The sequence below is a fragment of the Pan paniscus genome, chromosome 12, assembly GCF_029289425.2.
Source record: "Pan paniscus chromosome 12, NHGRI_mPanPan1-v2.0_pri, whole genome shotgun sequence".
Taxonomy (NCBI): Eukaryota; Metazoa; Chordata; class Mammalia; order Primates; family Hominidae; genus Pan; species Pan paniscus.
The window spans coordinates 49,932,224-49,951,153 of NC_073261.2; the positions used below are offsets into that span (position 1 = coordinate 49,932,224).

Sequence of the window (18,930 nt, forward strand, 5' to 3'; positions counted from 1 at the left end):
ATCCAAGATCATATAGTTGTTTTTTTGTTTTTGTTTTTGTTTTCCCCAGTAAGACTGCTAGGAGGTAAAATTTCTATAATTCTGTATCTAAAAATTTGAATCTTGTCCTTACAATTTCAGTAGGTAAAAGATTACAGGTGGGGTGCAATGGCTCGCACCTATAATCCCAGCACTTTAGGAGGCCGAGGCAAGTGGCTCACTTGAAGTCAGGAGTTCAAGACCAGCCTGGCCAACATGGTGAAACCTTGTCTCTAATAAAAGTACAAAAATTAGCCAGGTGTGGTGGCTCACGCCTGTAATCCCAGCTACTCAGGAGGCTGATGTGCAAGAATTGCTTGAACCCTGGAGGCTGAGGTTGCAGTGAACCAAGATTAGGCCACTGCACTCCAACCTGAGTGAAAAAGGGAGACTGTCTACAAAAAAAAAAAAAAAAAAGGCCAGGCGTGGTGGCTCATGCCTGTAATCCCAGCACTTTGGGAGGATGAGGCAGGCCGATCACCTGAGGTCAGGAGTTTAAGACCAGGCTGGCCAACATGGTGAAATCCCGTTTCTACTAAAAATACAAAAATTAGCCAAGCATGATGGCAGGCACCTATAATCCCAGGTACTCGGGAGGCTGAGGCAGGAGAATCACTTGAACCTGGGAGGCAGAGGTTGCAGTGAGCCGAGATCGTGCCACTGCACTCCAGCCTGGGCAACAAGAGTGAAACAACATCTCAAAAAAATAAGGCTGGTTCAACATATGAAATCAATAAACGTAATCCAGCATATAAACAGAACCAATGACAAAAACGACATGATTATCTCAATAGATGCAGAAAAGGCCTTTGACAAAGTTCAACAACCCTTCATGCTAAAAACTCTCAATAAATTAGGTATTGATGGGACGTATCTCAAAATAATAAGAGCTATCTATGACAAACCCACAGCCAATATCATACTTAATGGGCAAAATCTAGAAGCATTATCTTTGAAAACCGGCACAAGATAGGGATGCCCTCTCTCACCACTCCTATTCAACGTAGTGTTGGAAGTTCTGGCCAGGACAATCAGGCAGGAGAAGGAAATAAAGGGTATTCAATTAGGAAAAGAGGAAGTCAAATTGTCCCTGTTTGCAGATGACATGAGTGCATATCTAGAAAACCCCATCATCTCAGCCCAAAATCTCCTTAAGCTGAAAAGCAACTTCAGCAAAGTCTCAGGATACAAAATCAATGTGCAGAAATCACAAGCATTCTTATACACCAATAACAGACAAACAGAGAGCCAAATCATGAGTGAACTCCCATTCACAATTGCCTCAAAGAGAATAAAATACCTAGGAATCCAACTTACAAGGGATGTGAAGGACCTCTTCAAGGAGAATTACAAACCACTGCTCAATGAAATAAAAGAGAATACAAACAAATGGAAGAACATTGCATGCTCATGGGTAGGAAGAATCAATATCGTGAAAATGGCCATACTGCCCAAGGTAATTTATAGATTCAATGCCATCCCCATCAAGCTACCAATGACTTTCTACACAGAATTGGAAAAAACTACTTTAAAGTTCATATGGAACCAAAAAAGAGCCCACTTTGCCAAGTCAATCCTAAGCCAAAAGAACAAAGCCGGAGGCATCACACTACCTGACTTCAAACTATACTACAAGGCTACAGTAACCAAAACAGCATGGTACTGGTACCAAAACAGAGATATAGAACAATGGAACAGAACAGAGCCCTCAGAAATAATGCCACATATCTACAACTATCTGATCTTTGACAAACCTGAGAAAAACAAGCAATGGGGAAAGGATTCCCTATTTAATAAATGGTGCTGGGAAAACTGGCTAGCCATATGTAGAAAGCTGAAACTGCATCCCTTCCTTACACCTTATACAAAAATTAATTCAAGATGGTTAAAGACTTACATGTTAGACCTAAAACCATAAAAACCCTAGAAGAAAACCTAGGCAATACCATTCAGGACATAGGCATGGGCAAGGACTTCATGTCTAAAACACCAAAAGCAATGGCAACAAAAGCCAAAATTGACAAATGGGATCTCATTAAACTAAAGAGCTTCTGCACAGCAAAAGAAACTACCATCAGAGTGAACAGGCAACCTACAGAATGGGAGAAAATTTTTGCAATCTACTCATCTGACAAAGGGCTAATATCCAGAATCTACAATGAACTCAAACAAATTTACAAGAAAAAAACAAACAAACCCATCAAAAAGTGGGCAAAGGATATGAACAGACACTTCTCAAAAGAAGACATTTATGCAGCCAAAAGACACATGAAAACATGCTCATCATCACTGGCCATCAGAGGAATGCAAATCAAAACCACAATGAGATACCATCTCACACCAGTTAGAATAGCGATCATTAAAAAGTCAGGAAACAACAGATGCTGGAGAGGATGTGGAGAAATAGGAACACTTTTACACTGTTGGTGGGACTGGAAACTAGTTCAACCATTGTGGAAGTCAGTGTGGCGATTCCTCAGGGATCTAGAACTGGAAATACCATTTGACCCAGCCATCCCATTATTGGGTATATACCCAAAGGAATATAAATCATGCTACTATAAAGACACATGCACATGTATGTTTATTGTGGCACTATTCACAATAGCAAAGACTTGGAACCAACCCAAATGTCCAACAATGATAGACTGGATTAAGAAAATGTGGCACATATACACCATGGAATACTATGCGGCCATAAAAAATGATGAGTTCATGTCCTTTGTAGGGACATGGATGAAGCTGGAAACCTTCATTCTCAGCAAACTATCACAAGGACAAAAAATCAAACACCACATGTTCTCACTCATAGGTGGGAATTGAACAATGAGAACACGTGGACACAGGAAGGGGAACATCATACACCGCGGCCTGTTGTGGGGTGGGGGGAGGGGGGAGGGATAGCATTAGGAGATATACCTAATGTTAAATGACAAGTTAATGGGTGCAGCACACCAACATGGCACATGTATACATATGTAACAAACCTGCACGTTGTGCACATGTACCCTAAAACTTAAAGTATAATAAAAAATAAGAATAAATAAATCAATAAAATCTAGTCTTTCAAATTTGGCTGTAAGTTCTTGAAGGCAGAAACCATATCATACCTTTCTGGTATGCACAATATATTTTAGCATGTTAACAGAAGCATGTCGAGATTTTGTAAATACCATTCAAATGTTTACAAAGAGAATGAGTGAATTTATTGCACATTTAAAAATAAAAGTACTAAAAACAAAAACAAATTTCTAGGTGCAACACTTTCAAAAATAGGAAGTCTTTGCTTCATTGAATTCTAGGTTTCAGAATCCCTGTCCAGTGTCAACCTGATCCTGTTTCTTTGTAAATTTTTCATGACATATTTGGACGTGTTTCTTTAAATTCATTATTATTAGCAAGTAGTCTTTCCTCAGTTCTGGAAAATTTTATTTCTTATTTCTTCAATTATTTTCTTCCATTCATGTAATTTTCTTCTAAAATTTATTTTCAAAAATAAATTTATTTGAGTATTTCTGTCTTAACGGTTTTCCTACTAGTATGTATCACTATTTTCTTTTCCCTTTTTTTTTTTTAGACAAGTCTTGCTCTGTCACCCAGGCTAGAGTGTAGTGGTGCCATCACAGCTCACTACGGCTCAAGCGATCCTCTCACCTCAGCCTCCCCTGTCGTTAGGGCTACAGGCATGCATCACGATGCCCAGCTAAGTTTTATATTTTTTATAGAGACAGAGTCTTGCCATGTTGCCCAGGCTGGTCTTGAAGTCCTGAGCTCCAGCAATCCATCTGCCTTGGCCTCTCAAAGTGCTGGGATTACAGGCATGAGCCACTGTGGCCAGCTCACAATTTTTTTTCAAGTGTGGCAAAATATACATAACAAAATTTACCACTTTACATTAAGTACATTTACATTTTATACTGTAATTACCATCACCCATCTCCAGAACTGTTTAATCTTTCCAAACTGAAACTTTATATCCACTAAACAGTAATGCCCTATTCCCCCTATCCTGCCAGGCCCTGACAACTACCATTCTACTTTCTGTTTTTATGATTTTGACTACTCAAGTATCTCATATAAGTGAAATCATAAAATAGTTGTACTTTTGTGATAGCTTATTTCACTTACCATAATGCTTTCACAGGTCATGCACATTAAGTATGTGTCAGAATGTCCTTCCTTTTTAAGGCTGAACACTATTGCATTGTATATAGACACTACATTTTGTTTATCTATTCATCTATCCACGGACACTTGATTTGCTTCCATTTTTGGCTATTATGAGTAATACTACTATGAACATGGTTATACAAATGCAGATTAATTCCCTGATTTCAATTCTTTTGGGTAAAAACCTAGAAGCAGAATTGCTGGATCTCTATCAGTTTATTGCCATACATTCTGAAAAAGCTCTTCAACAATTATTCCAGCCATCTAATGAAAATTGTTATTTTAGCAATTATATTGAGTTTTTAAATGTCTGTTAACTATCACAATCTATCCTATCATGAATGGATTTAAAACAAAAATGAAATTAAGGCATTGTACCAAAACCAAAGCTGAAAGAAATCAGGAGACAGTATTAAAGGTCATAATGAGAAAGTCCTTCAGGCTAAAGGAAAATGACCTCATATGAATCCGTTGTGATTTTTAAAAGATGAAAGAAAAGAAAGGGTAATAAAAAGTTTGAATATATAGAGTAATTATAAGTGGATACACACTATACAAAAACAGTTATACTAATGCCTTGTGGGTTTAAACATACAGGGTATAAAAACACTCAGCAAAAAAATAGCACAAAAGTCAAGATTTCAGTAATTGGTGTTAATGGAATTAAGGGCCCTTTAATTGTTTGTGAAATGACATCCTAATTTATATTGGACATTGAAAAGACACAGATCCATTATATAATCTCCGATAAAACTACTAAAAGAACATAACTAATCCGTAAAAGGAAAACAGAATGTTTAATGTTAAAAATTCTTAAACAATAAAAGTAAAATAAAGCAAAATGAACATAGAATGGGTGAGAATGTAAAAACTAGAATAGTTCAGTAATCATAGTACATAACAATAAAGTCAATATCTCAAATAGGAAACAAAGGTTGTCATATCAGATTAAAGGAATAATTTCTACTACATTCTGTTTACAAGAGACATACCTGAAGTATAAGAATTTAGAGGGCTGGGCACGGTGGTTCACACCTGTAATCCCGGCACTTTGGGAGGCGGAGGCAGGCGGATCACCTGAGGTCAGGATTTCAAGACCAGCCTGGCCAACATGGTGAAACCCTGTCTTACTAAAAATACAAGAATTAGCTGGGCATGGTGGCGGGCGCCTGTAATCCCAGCTACTCAGGAGGCTGAGGCAGGAGAATTGCTTGAACCCGGGAGGCGGAGGTTGCAGTGAGCTGAGATCGTGCCATTGCACTCCAGTACGGGTGACAAGAGCGAAACTCAGTCAAAAAAAAAAAAGAATTTAAAAAAGTAAAAAGATGTACAATACAAACAATAACATAAAAAGTTTATTTTATCTAAAGTAGACATTACAAAATAAAGCATTAATGAAGATTACCTTTTTTGATGATGAAAAGATCAATCTTCCAGGAAGTTTTTCTTTTAGCAAATGTGAATTTATCTAACAACATGGCCATAAAACATTGATGCAATCCTTATTTTGCATTGCTTTAATATGCACAAACTTCAGTTACTACAGTTTAGTTAAATAACGCCATTCTCCCAACATGACAGTTCAAATTTCATTTACCATAATGTATTAACTGTGAGTAATTACATAAAGTACAAACTTTGCTACTACAGCTCTTTAGTCCACAAATCACTGCTTAAATAGCTGCACATCATAATCAGTGCAAAACACATCGCTTCTTTGAAGGCCTGTTGACAATTGGTCGCTGCGTATCTAATTTTCAGTTTATGCACACAAAGCAGTGTGCAGGTGCATCATCTCCTTGTCCTCCAGTGATAAACCTATGTGACATTTTATAAAAATAGATAACTGAAGGAAAGAATTGGCCCACAAAGATGAAGGTACAGCAAAGAAATAAGAAGTGGTAAGACTGGAAGTAAAATTTGAACAGACAGTAAATGGAGTTATAGAAGAAATGACCAACTGTGGGAATGTTGGCACTGCTTCTGTTTGAGTCTAGATATTCAGCCACAGCAACTTAGTGAATGCCAACTTATGAACAGAGTGAGGAAAGTGGTCATGATGAAAGGAATGAAGACATCCCCGAGAAGTAATATTGACAACAAAAATTCACATTAATGGAACCCTCAGAAATATTTCACAGAATTTATGATGAAGGTGGCATAGTAACAACATATATCGGGTTGTTTTTCAACTTACATTGGGTGGTAAAATTCAATAAATGGTTCTGGGTGGCTTGGATCGTCATATGGGAAAATAATTTTGAACCCTACCTCAACCATACCCCAAAATGAATTCCAAATAGGACATACATTTAAATATGAAGAGTAAAATAAAGTTTATAGAAGATAAAATGGGAGGATACCTTTCTATATTTAACATAAGCAAAATCTTTTTAAATAACAACTTTTAAGCTTGTACATAATCACACTAACCTTAAAGAAAAGATTATAAGGTACATTCCCCTGAAACTGGAAATGGTGCTCTCCAAAAGCACCATTAAAGACAATGAAAACACATGCCACAGGATGAAAGAAAACATTTGTAATATGTATAATCAAAAATTGGCTTATTCGAAAGATAAAAAAACAAAAAGCCACCAATTTTTAAGAAAATGACACCACCATAGAAAGATGGGTAAAATATTTTAACAGGAGCCTCACACAAGAATATATCCAAATAAAGAAGTCAAATGAAAAGATGTTCAACTTCATTAGTCTTTAAAGAAATGCAAATTAAAATTATACTAAGATATCACTAAGTGCAGCTCGGGGTAGATAAAATGAAAAAGATTTAACAATACTAATGTTAACAAAGATATGGGCTAACTAGAAATCTCAAATCCTCCTGGTAGGAGGATAAATTTTAAAAGCATTTTGGAAACTTGTTTGGTAGTTTATACTAAGTTGAAGATATTCAGTCCCTAAACCCAACAATCCTAGTACAATGACCCAAAAGATATGCATGCATCCATGCACAAAAACATATTTACAGTAATATGAATAGTAGCATAGTTTATGATAGCTGATTACTGAAAACTGTAAAAATCCATTACTGGAAACAATTGAAATGCCTGTCAACAGTAGGATAGATAAATAAATTGTTATATATCAATCTCTAGGCTACTACACAGCAAGAAAAATGAATAAACTTTTACTACATAAAACAACATGATGAGGAAAAAATTACAACCTAATAAAAAATCATATTGTGTGATTTTCTTCAAGTTTGAAATCAGGGGAAGTCTGGAAAGGAGTTAGGGTTTGTTACTGAAGGACAGCGCAAGAGCTATTTCTAGGGTATTGTAATTATTATTACTATTATTTTACCTGGGTGGTGATTACATGAATATATTTACTTTGTGATAATTTTGAGTTATATACTTACGATCAGTGTACTCTTCTGTGTTTGTGTTACATTCAAGATAGTATTCACTGGCAGGTTAAACTCATCTCTTCAAGTCTCCAATCTATTGGAATGAAGTTTCACGAGAAAATTATAAAACTCATAAGGATAGTAAAAATTTTAAAAAATTTTAAACAAATTTTAAATTTATGTTAAAGACAAGTTTAATATAAATCAGCATTAGATGCATAGACCTATATAACCTTTATTATATTATTCTGTTGTCTACTTATATTACCTCTTCTATTAGCACTGCTTTTATAAATTTTTTTTCCTTTCTTTACTCGAGAGATTCTTATTAAAAGTGGAAGGTAAATATGAGTTTATTTCCATCTAAAATATGACTTAGAACACAAGTTCTCTTCTAGTTCTCTATGTTATTCATGTTAAGAATACATCGATTTGCCTGTAATCCCAGCACTTTGGGAGGCCGGGGCAGGCGGATCACGAGGTCGGCAGATCGAGACCATCCTGGCTAACACGGTGAAACCCTGTCTCCAATAAAAAATACAAAAAAATTAGCCGGGCGTGGTGGCGGGCACTGGTAGTCCCAGCTACTTCGGAGGCTGAGGCCGGAGAATGGCATGAACCCAGGAGGCGGTGAGCAGAGATGGCGCCACTGCACTCCAGCCTGGGCAACACAGCGAGACTGTCTCAAAAAAAAAAAAAAGAATACATCGATTTGAGTTGTTTCCTAGTGCTTATCGAATGTGGTCTTGCCATTTAAACTAGATTATAATAGCAACACTGCTTTTTATTTTCCTACATCTGAACATTTGCAGAGTTCCTTTCTGTTCAGGACCTTCACCCTAAACATGTACTCCCCTCTGCCTGGAATGTTCCCTTCTCCCTCTCTACCTAGCTGGGTGCTCATCAGCTTGCAGGTATCAATTTTTGCTGTCTGCTCCTCTGTAATACTCCTATGTACTTGTCTAAATATTCATAAAATTAGAAATAAGTTCTATTAATAATCATAACACATATAGAAGCAAGCAAATTGCCTTGCTCCTAGTAGATGCTCAAATATTTATTGAATACGTGAATGTTAAGGAAGGTTATCAATTAGGACAGTGTTTACATATAAGTAATAAAAATGAATTGTGGCTTAAACAGTTTACTCTTATCGCATAAAAATGTCTGGGGTTAGGCAATGCTGTACATGGTTTGATGGTGCAGTAGGGCTCTCAACGGTGTAGGTTTCCTCCATTTTGCCTCTCTGCCATCCTTAGCCTTATAGGCTTTATTCCTCATGTGTCTCCCTTCACATAATTTTTCAAGATATCTTCCACAAACTCGTACATCATGCTATTTCCAAGCATGGATGATGACTGTATATAACCAGAAAAAATTATTTTTCTAGAAACTCCAGAAAATATCATTGTCCAGAACTGGGTCATATTATCACCCCTGGGTACAGAAGAAAAAGAAATGAGAAAGTCAGTATCTCAGTCTTCCATACTGTATATTGTGGGAGATGGACAATGGAAATTAAAAGTGGGAATACCTTTTGAGTAAACCCACAATCCTGGTCTTCTACAAAGTCCAAAAATGTAGATTTCCATATATCAATGTGGATGAATAGTAGAGTTCAGTGAGTACATATCAATGAGTTGATGGATTTTCAGCACTTCAATTAACATACATTCAAAACATCATCAAACCTACTAACATTCCTTAAAGGCAAGCACACCATTGGACACATTCCAACCCATTTCATGTCATTACATGACTATGTCTGAAATGGTGAGCCATGAAGAAGGGATAACAATTCTCCATGAAAATAAAAGTTAAAAAAAAAGAAATAAAGCAGAGTATAGCAAACATATCCCATGATTTCTGCCGGGCATTCATCAACTTTGATAATTCTTTTTCTCTCTGATGTAGATATCATTCTTTTTTTAAATCAGCACAGGCAAACTGAGCTATCAGATATTAGATAACAACTATAATTTTAAATAATCTCATAGTTCACAACTTCAAAATGTAATATTATGACAGAATCAAATTAATCTCTAGTTTTTAAAATAATGAACCATTCATTTTTATGTATGTCTATTGCTGCACACATACTACTCTTTAATTTTTGATAATATTCAGATTTCAAAAGTGTAGTCTTAAATAGTTATGTCCATCACTCTGGAATTCAAGGTTAGACAAATTATTAAATAATTTGAGAGATTTCTGAATATTATGCCACAGGAATCCAATATGATTTTCTTGACATTGAAAGACCTCTGCTTAGAATCACTGTGAGTACTAATGCATTAGTTTAATAATTCAAAGTTACACTACCGAATGACTCACTAATTTTAGCCTTGTCATCATCACTCTTCCATAAAAACGAAGTATCAGAAAAAATCAAGGATTTATATGGAATAAATTTGCTGCCTAGATAGTTCTAGATTGTTAATGAGCAGTGACCCTGCCTACCTTAATAGATATAATTAGCTTTTCAAAACACAAACAGCAAATTTAAAAATGAAGAAAATACATTTTCCAACTTTGGCTATTTATTACACATTTATTGAGAAAAAAAGCAACAGACTATACAGTTAATGAAGAAACAAATCCCTAATTCCACCAGTGGTAGGCCATATGCCAGATAGGTTTTTGTCACAATCCTACAGCAATGTGGTTTTCCAGAGCTATTTTCTAGTTCTGAAACTGTGTATGTATGTGTGTTAAGGTCATACTGTATACTAAATTGCTTTTTCTATCTATATGAATACATATCATGGTATATTTCTGAAAGTTATTTAATGAATGTATTATATAGTTGTTATATAATTTATTTTATTTCCTGTGATTCATTTTCAAAATCAAATGACTTTAAACTATGTTGAATAACATCACCAAATTGCAGGCCAAGAAGTCTTTACCAAAATATGCTCCCACTGAGTGGCAACCATTTTATGGGCTGTTCCTTTTTATTCCCAAATTCCATTTGAAAAAAATTGGCATACAATTGATGATATAATTTTGATATAATGGAATTTAGGTATGCCTAAAGATTTACACCTAGGTTACTGACTTTTAATAAACTTTATTAAGTCAGGGAACCTGAGTGTATACCACTATGCATTTCACAATCTAAAATAGTGCAAGGCAGGTAGTGAACATTTAATACATATTTACTGAATAAATAATTAAATGGATAAATGTTTTTCTTCTAATTGCTTATTTATATTCTAAGCCCACTTTGCTCTTTTGAGATATTTATCATTGCTTTTTATTTTTGAAATAAAATATATTGTTATGTATTTCCAATCTATCCCCTTTTTATATGTGTTATAAATATTATTCACAGACTAATGGAGTTTTATATTGTTCACTTAACTTAATTCTAAGTTAGCATAAAATTTTCTAAGATTAAAAGTAACAATATAATCACATACACAAAAAGACGTTTGTTAGCATTTGTATAACTTTAGTTTAGTAAAGGGCTGACCCAAAGACAGAAACAATGAAAAAACATATTACTTGTTGTGACTATATAAAAACAACGGGCAAAAAACTCCACCATAAACATGAGAAAACGTTTCAAAAGCAACGGCAAACAGAATAATATATTTTGAATACATGTAAAGAAGATAATGTTCGCAGATTTCATATACATGTATTTCTTGATTTTTTTTTTTTTTTAAAGAATAACCAGGCCAGGCGCGGTGGCTCACGCTTGTAATCCCAGCACTTTGGGAGGCCAAGGCGGGCGGATCACGAGGTCAGGAGATCGAGACCATCCTGGCTAACACGGTGAAACCCCGTCTCTACTAAAAATACAAAAAAATTGGCCAGGCGTGGTGGCGTGTGCCTGTAGTCCCAGCTACTTGGGAGGCTGAGACGAGAGAATGGTGTGAACCCGGGAGGCAAAGTTTGTGGTGAGCCGAGATGGTGCACTCCAGCCCGGGTGATAGAGCGAGACTCTGTCTCAAAAAAAAAAAAAGAATAACCAACCACTTAACAAAAAGAGCATAGGATGAAAGAAGGACTTAGCAAAAGATTTAATGGCCAATGAATTAGAAGGTTTACTAATAAGTTAATGGGTAGGGTGCAAGTAAAATAGAGGTGCGATAAGTTCACTCCCAATAATGTTTCTCATCGCCAAAGTCTAAAAGTGTTTCAAAATTACTGTGGGTGTGGAGAAATACAGTGAACACAGTCATTCCCTATTTTGGAAGAAAAAGGCAGTAAGACCAAAGTTGCTGATCAACTTATTTTAAATATGTAGCCCAGAGGTGGCAGTACTTGTGATATGTAGATGAGTAATTTGCCTTCACAACAACCTCACACAAAGCTAGAGAAGTGCACGTCTTGCATGAGAGTGAGGGGAAACGAAAGAACAAACATGAAACATATAATTCACACATGAGGATAGATAAGAAAACTTTTGAGTTCTTCCTACAGGTATGAATCGGAGATATGAATTGGGTTTCTTCTACTAAGCATCCGGCTTTTAACTATTAGATCATTAACACAGTTCCTAGGGACAAATAATAATTCTCAAAAGAAGTACAGTCATCCCACAGATGAAAGAAAACATTTTCCTAATTAAGCAGCGGTTTGCAAGGCCATTCTGCTCACAGGAGAGAGAGTACTACACTACTTACTACACACAGAGCTCTAGTTTCTACTCCCGATAGACAAAATAGGAAACTGTTATTTCTCTTGATAACTGCTCCCTTAGCTATCCAAACTGTAGAAGCTTGGAAATTACAATTTGCACGGGACTAATTAAGCTTTAATACATCATCATCTGCCTCTGGAGCAGTGGATCTGAGTTTTAGCTGCACGTTAGAATTCACCTGGGCAGCTTTTGAAAACTAGAATGTCTAGGACCCTTCTCAGACAATTGTATCAGAATCTCTGGGAGATAGAAGAGGGAGGCATCCAAGTTTTTTGTTTGTTTGTTTGTTTAGCTCAGCAGGTAATAATGATGCAAGATATATGTAAAAAATATTTCTATATAGGAAAGGGAACCTGTAATGTTCTTAAAGATTATCTACCAATTTATTTATCTACCTACATTTATCTATCATCAATTTCTTTTTGCTATCTAAACAATAGCAAAGCATACTCATCACTTTCATAAGAAGACTGCAGTTGCCTTTCATTTCTTTTCAGTCTCTCTCCTATTTCAATCAGGATCCTGTTGATGCTGTCTAGCCAAAAACCGCCTGTATTTGAACAAAGTTAATTTTATGGTTTCTTTGAAATAGGAAAATATACCATGAGAAGCTATGAAGCGTCTCAATAAGGTATTAGAAAGGACTTATTATAGGATATTGTCTTACATCAGGATTTTGAAGAGTTTTTTAAGGAAGCATGGCATTGTTCTAGGTCAGATGCTATTAGCAAGTCAGGGTTGGTTCTACAATAGAGTAGCTGAATGAATCTTATCAAGGAGGCAGGAGCAACGAGGCAGCGCAAAGCTGTGATGAGCAGAGAAGCAGCATATTGTCCAGGAAGTAGGGATGTGGGCCATTTTTTTGTAAACTGGACAGTATTCTTTTTATGATATTTGATCAGACATAATTATGGATGGTCTTGTTTCTGTCTAGCTTCACTTATGGTTACAGAGTGACCTTGTTTGATGTTGGTTCTCTGTGAAATTGTTTATGCTCAACAGAAGGACACTACAGCCTAGTGGTAAGTTCCAGGCCAGCTCCCACCTTCAGGGGAGCTCCCACTGATGATCTCATCTTTCCTCACTCACTCAATCTCAGTATTCCAGTAATACTGACACACTTGCTGGCCACTCACCATGGAAAGTGTTTTTTTCTCTCATGGCTTCTGTCCTTGTTACCTCTCCTGTGTGGGACGTTACTCAGTCATACCTTTACATTACTACCTACTCCCCACTTGATTGCAAGTCGAATATCCCTTCTTCGGAGACACCTTTTCTCACTATCTTAATAAAAGCAGCCCGAACCCCAACCATCTCTATCTCAATTACTCAGTTTATCTTCTGCAGTGCTCTTAATTCAGACTGCAGCTTTGACAACAGCCCGTAAGTATTGATGTATAATAGTAAATTATCATTGTTTCTAAATTATCTTAATAGATTTCCTCTAATTCAAGAGTTATTTCAGATAGTCTTAGCAAGAATTACCAACATTAGCCCCATTGAATCTTCTTGACTCTGACCACTTGCCCAGTGTGCAACCAGAGATGATACAATATTCTGATGAGTTTAAGCCTGGACCACAAGGACTCTAAAGGCCACCTCCGCTCATGCACCTTACTCCCCCTGGCTGAGGAGATAGTAATTCTACTGAACTATATGAAGGAAGAATGGTAAAATGATGGAGATACAAAACAATTATTAGAGAATGACTGGGGAATATTTTTAGTTAAAAGTATTGAGATTTGTTTAGTTTTTACATTTACAAAACATGCTTTTCAAATATGACACAAATTAAACATAAGTGATGTTTTTACATTGGCAAGATGACTGACATAAAGCTGGCACTATGATTCATTAGTTAACTGTTGTGCAGGTATACTTTTACACGTCAATGAAATTCGATCTATGCAAGTTTAGGAACTGTTTTTCTGCCTGTTTTGCAAACTCTCACACTCATACTATTTACACACTGCTGTAGACCTTTGTACATCTGATTGCCATTTGCCATTTCCTCCTCTCCTTTATGCCTTAAAATAAGCCCTGGATATAAATAAAACCATACATCATAGATTCTCAATTCCTTTCCTAGTATGAGCCCCTCAGCAATGTACAAATTCTAAATTCTAAATAAGTGGGCATTTTTAGGTCAGGACAAAAGAATTCACAATAAAAAGGCAAACATAATGAACAACAAAAATTTCAAGTCAAATATTTAAATGTTTATCTCCTCAAAAACAATTTTTCTCTTCCAGACTCTAATCTCTCTCTCTCTCTCTCTGTCTCTCTCTCTCAGACACACACACACACACACACACACACACACACACACACACACTCTCTCTCTCTCTCTCTCTCTCTCCCTTCATAAGGTATCAGGGTATTTCTGCATTTTCACAAGCAAAAACACATGCATAGTCTCTTTATGAGCTTGTTTGATGTTTTGTTAGTAAATAATCCTGGACACAGAAAATCTAACCTGATCAAGTCTGACATTTACTTTATTAGTCTCAAGATGATATCTCTTTTCTTATCTTCTTTACATGCCCAAATATGCCAAAACCCATCTTTTTTGTTTCCTAAACTCTCGCTGATATTCATCATGCATTATTAAACAGAAGAATCGTATTTTTGTAACAGAAAAAATATCCTTTCTGAGGTTGGAAAGAACAGAAGAGAAACTAATCATCCCCCATAATTGATGTATTCACTGGATGTCTTGATGTTGATAGTATGGAGTCAAAACAACTAGGAGATATTGGTACATAGATGTGACTGCCTCTACAGAGAAAGTACAGATCAATGGGAAATGGCTAAAAGCCCAGGTTCTAGGACCAGATGCCAATGTTTGAACCCAGTCCCCACCATTAACAAATTATGTTCCCTGATCTGTAAAACTGCAATGAAAACATTACCTATTGCATAGGGTTAACATATGTATACAAACATTTTGAATTTTTACTCAATATATCTTGGCCATATTATCACCAGTTGTTTATCATTGTGGCAGAAGGATGTGTGGAGTATTACATATTTTCACATATTTAATTCTGGGATCTGCCCTCATTTGACATGAGCTGTGAATTGGCCCTATATTGAGCAGTTATCAAGCAAATGCTTAGCTTTCGAATTTTAGAATTTCAGCCCAAATGCAATACAGAAAAACTTTTTTCCTATAACTTAATCACATTCTAGGTAAATAGACCTGTGGAGCTTTTCTTCTGATATAGGCTAGAAACTTGTGTGAAGGGTAACTGAGCGTAGACATTAATTTCAGAGAGTATAAACTCTTCCACTCTATCCCACTCCCACTTAAATATCTGGGGAGAGAAGTGTAACCCAAGAGAGCTTGGAGATCCTGCACCTATGGACTGCAGCTCAAGGAGCATCCAGCATGGCCACTCACAGTCTAAGCACGGCTGCATAAGGTATCCAGGCAAAGTGATCTGAGAGCATCCCCTCTACCCCAGGATCCCCCAAAGAGGCATGCATTTTAAACGAATGAGATAATGTCAAGAGACCTTTGTCGTTTCAAGAGTAGAAAAAGAGAACACCAGGAAATAGAATTTGACATCGAATTTGACCTTGAAATAGAATGAAGAGATGGTCACATTTTAATGTACACCATCAGGGTGTGCATTTAATGAACACATCAGGGCGGGAGAAACTACTCTAGAATGCAAATGATGATTTCTCTAAAAATTGCTGCAGGATGACCATGCCTAAAGATAAAACGGGATGAGTCACATTTCAACAAAAGGCAGAGTAATTCACTTTGAAGAAGAAAGATTTATTCAATGTAATCCCAGTCAGGAAATAACTTACATGTCCATCACTGCAGAAAGGATAAATAAAGAGTGGTTTATCTAAACAAGGAAGCATTACTCAGCAATAAAAAGGAAAGAACAATTGTGCATACAACATGTGAATGCATCTCTCCAGTGGCCATATAAGCCTGAGTATCTCCATATCTTACAGCATAGAGATGTCTATAAGTCTCCAGGCCTCATTTTTCTTTGAAATGTCAGCACATAGCTCCAGAGTTAGGTAAATTCCTCTGGTGCTCTCACACTACCTGTACAGCTAAATATTAATTTCCCAAGCCTTTCTTCTAGCCAAGGATTCCATGTTTTTAGAAAAATTTACTCAGTAAGTACAATATTTGCATAAATAAAAATATATGTTCTCTAGACTCCACAAAACTGTAGCCCATTATCCCACATGAACATAGACGCAAAACTCTTTGCGAAAATATTTCAAAATAAAATCTAGCAATATATAAAAAGGATAACAGACAATGACCAAGAAAAGTTTATCTGAGGAATGTAAGGCTGGTTGAATATACAAAAACCAATCAATGTAATCCACTATATTACTACATTAAAGAAGAAAAACTACATGATTATCTCAATTATTTCAGAAAAAGCAGTTGACAAAATTCAACATCCATTCATGATTAAAACTCTGAGCAGATCAGGAATAGAAAGCATCTTCCTCAACATGATAAGGAGTATCTCTAACAAATCTACAGCTGCTATCACATTTAATAGTGAAAGAGTTAATGCTTTACTCCTAAAATTGAGAATAAGGGAAGGGTGTCGCACCACAAGTACTGAACACAATATTGGAAGTCTTAGCCAGTGCAATAAGGCAAAGAAAACAAAGCCATTAAAAAGTACACAGATTAGAAAAGAAGAGATAAAATAATCCCTATTCACAGATGACATGATTTTGGACATAGCCAATCCAAAGAAATATATAAGAACAATTATACTTAATAAATAAATTTTGTAAGAGCATAGACTATAAGGTCAATTCTTAAAAATGTATATACTAACAATGAACAGTTACAAAGTGAAATTTAAAACAAGTACAGTAGCCCCTCCCCAAAAATAAATATGTAGGTATAAACCAAACAAAATATGTAGTTTCTATCTGCTCAAGACTACAGAATGCTTATTAATCTAGGTATACCTCAAAAAATAAGAGACATACCCTACTTAAAATAAGAGTCAATAAGTAGAGATGTAAATTCTCCTTAAATTTGTCTATACACTTGATGCAATCCCAATAAAAATTCAGCAGAAGTTTTGTAGATACTGACAAGCTGATCTGATAATTTACATAGAAAGGCAAAGGACTTGGAAGAGACAAAATCATTTTGAAAAAGAAAAATAAAAGTTGGAGTAAGCACACACTATCTGATTTTAAGATTTACAAAAAAGTTGCAATAATCAAAGACGTATGGAAGTGTCAAAAAATATAGATGCAAAGATCCATGATACAGTATACAGACTGATATGGTTAGGCTTTGGGTCCCCACCAAAATTTCATCTTCAATTGTAATCCCATAATCCCCATAATCACCACGTGTCTTGGGAGAGACCAGGTGGAGGTAATTGAGTTATGGGGACAGTTTCCCCCATTCTGTTCTTGTGACAGTGAGTGAGTTCTCATGAGATCTGATTTTTATTTTTTTTTAGACGAAGTCTCGCTCTGTCGCCCAGGGTGGACTAGAGTGGTGCGATAGCTCACTGCAACTTCCACCTCCCTAGTTCAAGCAATTTTCCTGCCTCAGCCTCCCAAGTAGCTGGGATTACAGGCGCATCGACATGCCCGGCTACTTTTTTATATTTTTAGTAGAGACGGGGTTTCACCATGTTGGCCAGACTGGTCTCGAACTGCTGACCTCAGGCAATCCACCCGCCTCGGACTCCCAAAGTGCTGGGATTACAGGCGTGAGCCACCACACCCAGCCAAGATCTGATGGTTTTAATAAAGGGCTATTCCTCATTCGCTCTGCACTTCTCCTTCCTGTCACCTTGTGAAAAAGATGCCTTGTTTCTTCTTCACCTTCTGCCATGATTGTAAGTTTCCTCAGGCCTTCCCAGCCACACTCAACTGTGAATCAATTAAACCACTTTCCTTCATAAATTACCCAGTCTTGGGCAGTTCTTTACAGCAGTATGAAAATGGACTAATACACAAAGTCTGAAGTAAAAGCACATAAAAATTTCAGTTTATTTTGGACAAGATCAAAGGCAATTCAATGGAGAAAGCCCCTAATCTTCTCAATAAAGATTGATAAGATAATTGAACATTCATATGCCAAAAAAGTATTTTGAACTAAATCTAATACCTCGTACACAATTTAATTAAAAATGAATCCCAGATCTAAATGTAAAATGTCAACTATTAAACTTTTAGAATAATACACACGAGAAAATATGCATCACCTGAGTTTAGGCAAAAATTATTAGATATAGCACTAAGAGCATAATCCATAGAATAAAAACAAGTTAATTGGACATTGCTGAAATATAAGCTTTAGCTCTGCAAAAGACACTGTTAAGAAACTGAAAAGATAAGACAATAATTGATAGAAAACATTTGCAAATTGCACATCTGTCAGAGAATTTGTATCCAGGACATATTAAGAACTCTATACATAATTGCTTAAAACAAGATGTAATCCAAATGTCCGTCAGTAGATATATGTGTAAACAAACTGTGATACATCCATACAATGACATACTACTCAGTATCTAAAAGGAACAAACTATTGACACACAAGTTGGATCTCAAATGAGTTGATCTGAGCATAAGAAGCCAGTCTTGAAAAGCCATACACTGTATGATTCCACTTAAATAAGGTTCTAAAAAGCATAAAACTATAGTTATTGAATACAGATTATTAGTTCCTAAAGTTAGGGATGGT

The 18,930-nt window shown here is 36.0% G+C and overlaps 1 long non-coding RNA gene across 2 annotated transcripts in view; it reads right to left on the reverse strand.

Moving 5' to 3' along the window:
* LOC134728611 (uncharacterized) overlaps positions 1–18,930 on the reverse strand; it is a 551,913-nt gene that overhangs the window by 286,873 nt on the left and 246,110 nt on the right. The window contains exons 4-5 of one of the 2 annotated variants that reach the window (XR_010109197.1): positions 7,574–7,655; positions 4,853–6,006 (exon numbers count right to left, since the gene is read on the reverse strand). This is a non-coding gene — a long non-coding RNA (uncharacterized LOC134728611). Of the gene's footprint in view, positions 1–4,852; positions 6,007–7,573; positions 7,656–18,930 lie in introns of those variants that run through there. The other variant, XR_010109198.1, reaches the window with a different exon arrangement.